At 36.7% G+C, this 8,399-nt stretch overlaps 1 protein-coding gene across 19 annotated transcripts in view; it reads left to right on the top strand.

Moving 5' to 3' along the window:
• The window catches only part of celf5a (cugbp, Elav-like family member 5a), a 302,579-nt gene extending 294,387 nt beyond the window's left edge, over positions 1-8,192 (top strand). For all 19 annotated transcript variants that reach the window (XM_014004594.1, XM_014004589.1, XM_014004581.1 and 16 more), the window contains one exon: positions 1,335-8,192. The gene's annotated coding sequence lies outside the window, so the exon portion shown is untranslated. The remainder of the gene's footprint in view (positions 1-1,334) is intronic.
• Positions 8,193-8,399: the final 207 nt, after the last annotated feature.

Genomic DNA, 8,399 nt, shown 5'->3' with positions numbered 1-8,399 from the left:
GTATGGATCACTTGGGTTGTTACCGACATCTGGTGAAAATTTCATGTCATTAGCACCTCTAGGAATATATTTACTGAGAAAATGGTGATGTGTTTAATACTTATTTTACCCACTGTATATACATCAACTGAAATGACTGAAGTATCAGAGTATCAATAGTTTTATTTTAGAAAATATTTTAGAACATAAAGTTCTGTTGTCTGTGGCATCAATATTTTTAGTGTCTTGCCTATGAAGGGACGTAGTTAGAGGCCAAGTGGAGCAAAATTTAAAGACTTGTGGTTGTAGCGGCAGTGTCTGAGTGGTTGGGGGGTGTCGTCCTCCAACGAGGGAAGTGATGGTACGATTCCACCGCTATTCAGTCACATGATGTCTAAGTGTCCCTGAGCAAGACACTGAACCCTTCACTGCCTCTGATGTGTGTCCCATCAGTGTAAGAATGTGATTTAAAGCACTGATTAGTTTCAAAACAATGATTTATAAAGATTAGCCTTGTAGAGAGAGTGCTGTGTCAATGAGAGCACAAATTTTAGTGTAAAGAACTTTGTGTATCCTGGTTGGATAGAAAGGCACTACACAGTAAGTACAGTCCGTTTACCGTTTGCTTACAAATTATTTGACTGTTCAGACCTCAGTTTGCAGTGAAGTCAGTCACTGAATCCAGTCAATTAAAAAAGGTGTTTAGAGAGAACATCAGAGGCCAAGTTGAGGTCTTAAACAACCCAAATAATGAAAACTTTCTTGAGAACTGCAGCTGTCACGTTGAAAAGAAGAAGCAAAACAATTTAAAACAGAAACACAACAGACACACTCTAGGTAGAATAATAATCTGGGAAACCTCGGCAGGAAGACTGAGTGGAAACAAAGCTGCTATAAAAAAGTCTTTAAAAGTAGTGATGCCTGAGGGGAATGTTTTAGACAAAACATACTGAATAAATTGTTGGGTCAAATTAATTTCCTTTTCTATTGCTATTTTTGTTTTTAATCTGTAATAAAAGATGAGGTCATTTTACTTCAAACTAATGTTTTTTCTTTACCCCTTGAACACCTTAAAGTTAACATATAAAGAGTTGCACAACAACCACGTACCCGCAGTATTGTGGATAGTAGGAGGGGTTGATTTTATACTGAAGAAAATCAGGGGAACATCTGTCATCGTTGTGATTGACAAAGACTGATTGGTCTGCCAGTGGAGGTTAGCACTCTCCACACCATTACACTGAYATAATGGAGCCATACTGGAAAATCCAAAGTTTAAAGAAATAGATTGTCGGATTGACAGTTTAATGAGGAGTGAAATTTGAAATTGTCACCCCCTTTTTTCTGTTTTACAGGTTTTAGAGGACACGTAAAGATATCTTGGAGGAGTTCAACTTTTTTCTTTGAAAGCAAAATGTGGTTTTTTTTTGTTTTGTTTTTTTTTTTTAAATCAACGTACGAAGGGATATTTTGAAGACATATCAACATTTACTCACAAAGACGTAGAACGGAAGAAGAAAAGGAGATGCGGGGGGAAAAAAGGGCGAAGACGTGCTTCGACGGGGGACGCAACAACAACAAACTGCAGGAACAATGAAAGGAACGAAACAAAAACAGAAAGCGATGGGATGAGACTGAACAACAGAACTTTTCTCGTTAAGACTTGAATTGTTAAGTAAGCAACAAACTAACAAACAAAAAAGCAGCCACAGCAAATAGATTTCTATATACATATTATATACACACATATATATTTAAGGAAAGAGGCACTTGTGGCTTTTACTGGACAAATGAGGGTTAACACTTGAAGATAAAAAAACAGTGGAGAAAAGAAGCTGTTCTATACATCCACTGACAGACTTTCTTTCTCTTTCCCTCTTTCTCTTATTCTCACCATCTCTCCGCAAACACAGAACTATGACTCTTGGTGGTCACTGAGGTTTCCATTAACAGCAGAACTGCAACTGTTTTACCCCTAAGGGACCAAAGGACCAAACATTTTTATTCTTCTGAACAGTATTATATATAGTATTATTGATACTGATACTACAAACTACTAATAATAATATTACAAGGTAAACTTAAAAAGAAATACTAGCTTCAGGTTGAAAAAATATCAGCAAGGGTTTTTTTGACTTGTTTTCCTATTATCTTTATAGCTACTGGGTTTGAGAATATTAAAACAAAGCTGAAAATGTATAAAAAAATAAAGCTGTACTGTTTTAGCAGCATAGAAAATATGGGTTAGTTTCGGGCATGTTCAGATATGTACGTTTTTGCCACTTCATCCCTGCATTTCATCTTGGAATCTTCTTGTGATCTGTCTGTTATGGCATCGCAGGGAGAAGAAAACAGCTCTGCAGTCTTTAAGGAGACACAAAAGCACTAAAAATCAAAGAACTACAAACCAAGCGGTGCCCTCTGTTGTTTTCTCAGCAGGCTGCTGTTCCATAACTGATCATCAACGGGAATTCTTTATGTTACCGTTCAAGGGATAGATCTGATCTTTTTGCAGTGGGGTTCTGCTGAAAAGTTGTGAAAATTTAATACCTTCCTTGTAGATCCTTTTTGAACAGCTCCAGTGTTTAAAAAAAGAGAGAAAGAGTTTAAAACTTATTGGTTTGATAACTGCAGTGTTGAGGGATGGTCAGGAACAAAGTGGGGTAAAAGACAACTGTAGTTCATGTTCCTTTTTTAAAATACCATATTTATGCATGTATAATGCACTCCAGTAAAAATGCGACCCCCATTTTCTGAGCTTAAAAAGCATTATCGAATCCTTATGTGTGATGCTACCCCTAATTTCACGTAAGCTTCCGGATGTTTCAGCCTATGTGGTGCACCCTCTCCCTTTGTTCTGCGCTTTGCTTCGTGCAGAGGGTCTGGACCCTCGGCTATTGAAAAACGATTGTTGCTGAAGGCGTGGCCTCTGTTGAAGTTTAAAACGATTGGATCTGCTTTTACCCAATCTCTAACTTTTGGCTGTGACGTATGTAGTGCACCAGCTCGACCGTGAAGGAAGCTAAGCTAAGAAGCTAACCGGAAATTGCTTCAGCAGTAAACAGCCATCTTCTGCTGGAAATAGAGAAGTACCAAGCCAAATGAGATCAGTATAAATGAGCACTGCAGGTTTTGCCAGATAAATTTATTTTATTTAGAAGCTTTGTAAACACAAACTTGAGTGGTTTCCTTCATTTCCTTCGCTGCCATTGCTAAACTACAGGCAGACTTAAACAGTGCAGAAAATTAACATCAGTCAAAATCATTTTTTCTCCTCCAACTCCTGTGTGAAAAAAAACTACTGTTGTTGTTTATACGCTTTGCTGTGCACAACAAATTACAGTGGGAAGGAGAAATAATTGATGATGATTTATCCCCACATTATATTTCTTTTGTATCAGAAAATGTTGAAACTTACTGTGGTAGAAAAAAACTGTCAACTCTTCAACAAAAATATATTTTTAACAATAATTTTTGAAGTTAAATTTCTTGCATTATACATGGATAAATACAGTAAATCTTTACACATTTGTTAAATTTGCATTACATACATACACAGCAAAACTATTAAGACATTTTAGCTTAAAATGTCCCAGACTGCTAGCTAAGCTAACTAATGCTGCCGCCGTTTGTGCTTGGAACCATAAAGGTTGATGCAAATAACTATAATGTGAATTTTAGGGGAATGTAAAGGTTTATAGAAAAGCTTTGTGTTGGAGTTGTTTCAACACGTAGTTTTGTTTTCAGACTAGCTGTTAGCAATTCAGTCGTGTCAAAATCAAACTTCCCCCACATGGCAGACAGGATGTGGGCCAGGTCTGGTAATGATGGCACTATTCTTAATATGGCGTGTCCCAACTGGCCCAGTTGTGGTTTGGGTTATGGGGTGCTGACCCGTGCATGGACCACCTCTGGCACATGGTCCACATCTGGGCCACCAAAGGGTCGTCATTGTTTGCGGTATCTGGGCCAAGTGTATTGTATGGGCCAGACAAATGTTACCATGGGCAGTTCCTACAAACTAAGGTCACTCATTCAGCTTAAATCATTGTTTTAATAACTTTTTTACAGAACCCTAATTCCAAATGTCTGATCTATTGCTTTAAAGCCTCTGTTTTACAAATAATCTGACCATGAAGCACTGTGGTAAAAATGCAGCCTGAGTGATCTGAATATACAACAGTGAACAACTGGATCTGCCTTATAAAATATACAAATCAGCTAAAAAAACTGTGCCCATTCCCCACTGCCAACCCCAACCCCCACCCCATTTGTTTCTTTCACCTTTAAATGCCAACTCTTAACAGGGTCCATGAGTTCAGGAGGGGCCCCGAAGCGAACCATAATTACTGATAGTATTGATCAGATGGAAAGCAGCACCGCGAGGCAAGAGATGCACAATCAATTACACATTGGCATTTTCGAACGAGCTGATTGAGTGACAGAGCTGATCATTACCGCAGTCTTTTTCTCTCCCATTTTACTTCTGAAATCTGACAGTGGCAATGTGTCCTCTTTAAAGGCACTTAAAATGTCTAACGCTGCAACAAGGTCTGTATATAAAGTTTAGAGTAGATCGTCCAAGTTCTTCAGTGAAGAGCAGCTGTATTTTTTAATAGTTTTTTTAAGGGTAAAATAGCACACTAAGAGCTCGTACACAGTAAGAGGCACCCTGGCATTACGAACCTTATTTGGTCAGATTAGGAGCGAAGTGRTCAACGAGTTAGGCGGCAGCAGGCCTGTGAGCGTGGCTGCTGCTCAAACAGCAAAGCTTACCGGTAGCTCCGGTCACGCGTGGCTCCTGTATGGTGTGGCTGTGGCCCGTCATACTGCACCATATGAGATTAATTAACTGACCCAGTTTGTGATGTTTTCTGCTCTGAGACACGTTTAAATCATCACATATGAAATCTTGCTCAAGACTTGCTTGTTTTTTACAGATTTGTCTGTTTTTGTTTTTCTGTCCAATCTACTCAACTAGGTTTTCTTTTGATTATATTATATTTCTAATCTAAAAGGCCATTTTTAAAAATGGGTTTACTCTGAAGCATTTTGCCTCTCAGGATTCAAGACTTCAACCATTTTTTGACACATCAGTGCTTCAGCTGTCTGTCCCATGCACTGAAGCAGAGAGTTTGGAAAACACGATGACTTTTGTGGTTTCATACAACAAATGTTTCCTGAACACCTCTCCTGATCCTGACGACAGTATCCATTAGATGTGATTTTATTTGGCTCTGTGTTCACCGGATCAGTGTCAGAAAGAAGCAGAGATCTCTTCAGACTCTCAGTGTTATCAGTGTATACATTTCTCTGTTAAGCTGGATTTGAATGCTGTAAAATATTTTTTTTGAAAAATGCCTTTTCTCATCATGTTGCCAAATTATGCAATCATATTCACTCTAGTTCTTCATCAAACTTTAACCCTCAGAAGGTCCTTTAACTTTATGACAAAAAGTCTTCCTTTGGGGAAAAATCAACCACATACCTGCCTAAAAGTACTATTCTATAATATCTTTATCCACAAATTAGCAGTGTTGTTGCAGCCTTAAAAAAATTCTAATTTAAATGACATTTAAAATGTTAGCTCCTTAAAAACCTTTAATTAAAAATAAAATCTGCAATTCAATTTTTAAATTGTCAAAATCTTTATTTGTTGCAATTTTTTTAAGAATGCATTTTCCCCATTAGTACGACCAACAGTATAGTGGTGGGAGATGTATTTTGGTGTTGATCCAATACCGAGTAAATGCAGGACTAGGATCACAGATGCATATACTGATGCTGACATCTTGTCCTTGAAATGTCATGTTCATTAGAATGATTTTTGTGATTTTTGGCTTTAGTTAGTCCATTATAATACAGGACAATAATTTTAGGCAAATACAAATGTTTTACAAATGTCAACAACACAACAAAGAATACCTTCAAAAGCATGCTGTTTCAATGTAGAGGCGGGGTTCAGCCAATATTACTTCTAAATGATCATTTAGATAATTTACCAATAATTTACAAGTTCGCTAAATAAAGTGCAACGAAAGAATCAAACTCATCACGTTAGTATCAGTCCGATACCTATGTTCATCTTTATATCAACACTATTGATGCTTAGATCAATGTGCCCACCACTAAATCCAGATTCAGTAGCAGAAAAATAGGCCTTGTTTTTGGTCAAACTTGCTCATGTCATTTGGTGGTCAAGCATAGTTTCTATCTTTTTTTAAATCTTTTTTAGTTTTTCAAAACTTTCCTTGTGCGCAACTTTTAGTGTGTGTTTAATTTGTTACATTTACTAAACCAGATAGACCATCAAGTTGCAGCAGCCCGGTCCATCTTATGCAAGTGAACAGGCGCAGATAATTCTTTAGTCTTTCATGCAGGTGGAGCTATTGTCCCAAATATTTACGTTGGATAAATGAGCAGGTTTGAGTGCATATTGTGGCCAAAGAGGACGCACACATCCTGAGTAAGTTGCTGCACCATGATCCAGCCTTCAAATGTAAAAGTGAAGCACCACCTAGAGAGCTAAAATAAAAATAAAAAGGAATAGAAGTACAAAGAAAATACATTACTGAAAGGAATAGATCATTTTATGATAAGATAAATATCCATCCATCCATTATATTTACCCTCAAGTTGCAAGTCCGTCACAGGGACACGTAGAGACAACCAACCAATCAGGCTCTCACTCACTCCTTGGGACAAATTAGAATTACCTGCATATAGAATTTCTGTGGAAAGAATACCTGAAGAAAACCCACATATGCATGGAGAGAACCCACAAACTCTGCCCAGAAAGGCCTTAGACAGGGATTTTACTCCGTAACCTTCGTAATGAGAGGCAACATCTCTACCAACTGGGCCTCTGGGCCGCCTATTTAAATATGGGATCAGAAAATGCTTTAATGATAGATGCCAACAGGGTTGGTATTTACCCAAAGGAACACTAGAGGGCAGTAAAGTTACCCTGAAACAAGACTGCATCTGAAACAAGACACAAACAATTGATTTTAAGGAATTGACAACAAAAAATATAATATAATATAAAAATGCAAAAATAAATGCATAACCAACTTTTCCCCACAAGACATTCTGAGGGTTACAATGTGCCAGAATTTCTTAAAAATCTATAAGATTAGGCAAGAATAAGTCAAATCGTTTTTTTTTTTTTTTCTCAAACTGAACTATTTTTAATACAAGCAGTGACTAGGTAACTTGGGTGGAATAAGGGGAACTAGCAGTAATGAGTTTTGTAGTCTTACAATTAATTTGCATGTTATTGGGCTGAAGTTGATCTTTTTACACAGTTTTCACTCTTGCATACATTATTATCATTTCTTCTTTTAATATTTATCTGTTACCATTGTGCCGTTTTAGTCTCTGAGCATGCTCAATGAGGAGTGGGCCAGGAGGGTCAAAGATGATGAATCTGGTATTGCTCGTATTAACAATATGATTCTTTATCTATTGTTTGAATGCTAAGGATAGTAGCTTATTATAAATATGAAATCTTGTGAAAATTCAGCACAGGACCTTTCTTTGTATAGGATTTAGGGATTTGAAGGGGGTGGGCAGGGAGGTGGGTTGGGTTGGATCTTGCTTTATTAAGATAACAAGTTTTTGGTTTCTCAGCACAAAAAGCATTTAAAAACTTGGAAACGGCAGTAAAACAAAGTCTCTGCGGAGGCTTCATTGAAATACAGGGCGCAAAAAGAGGAATCTCAGAACTATTATTTAATACCTGAAGAAGGGAAAAAATGCTGTTTACAAGTAAAAATATTTTTCTTTTATCTTTTTATTAAAGAAGTGCCACGTGTTTTGTGGCAGCATCAGTACAGCATGGATTAACTGACAGGAAAAGCAGTATCTTTAAAAAAATATTATTCATTAAAAAAAATGTATTCTGTGTTAGCCTGAGAAACCAAAAGTTTTCCCCCGTTGAAATTTTTTAATACTTGCTGCTTAGATTAATGACTGATGATTTAATAATTTTATAATTAATTGCCTAATGTACTTGATGTTTATTTATCTATTTATTTATGCATTAAATTAATTTATTCATTTATGAAATAATTTATTTATTTTATCTTAGTTCATGATTATGGTAAGATAAAGACACGTGTCAAAAAAAGAAAAAAAGAAATGTTTCTTGGGACTTTTCTCTTGTTCTCTCCTTTTATTTTCCAATTTTCCAATAAAAAAAATCAAACTGATTTTGTTTTTGTCACCATTGTGTTGCACAGATTAAAGTGTGAAGAAACGGGGAGTTGTTGCACAAGACAACATGTCCACTTTAAACACCTTGGAAGTTCACCAGCTTTCTGTTTTGTTTCTGTTTTCGACACTTTGTTCCACGTCAAATGATGAAGCTGTCAGCTTTGTGACACTGGTACTTTAAACAACAATATCAATATTTTTAT

The sequence above is a fragment of the Austrofundulus limnaeus genome, unplaced genomic scaffold (genome assembly GCF_001266775.1).
Source record: "Austrofundulus limnaeus strain Quisiro unplaced genomic scaffold, Austrofundulus_limnaeus-1.0 Scaffold25, whole genome shotgun sequence".
NCBI lineage: Eukaryota > Metazoa > Chordata > Actinopteri > Cyprinodontiformes > Rivulidae > Austrofundulus > Austrofundulus limnaeus.
This window is presented reverse-complemented; position numbering and strand designations above follow the sequence as displayed.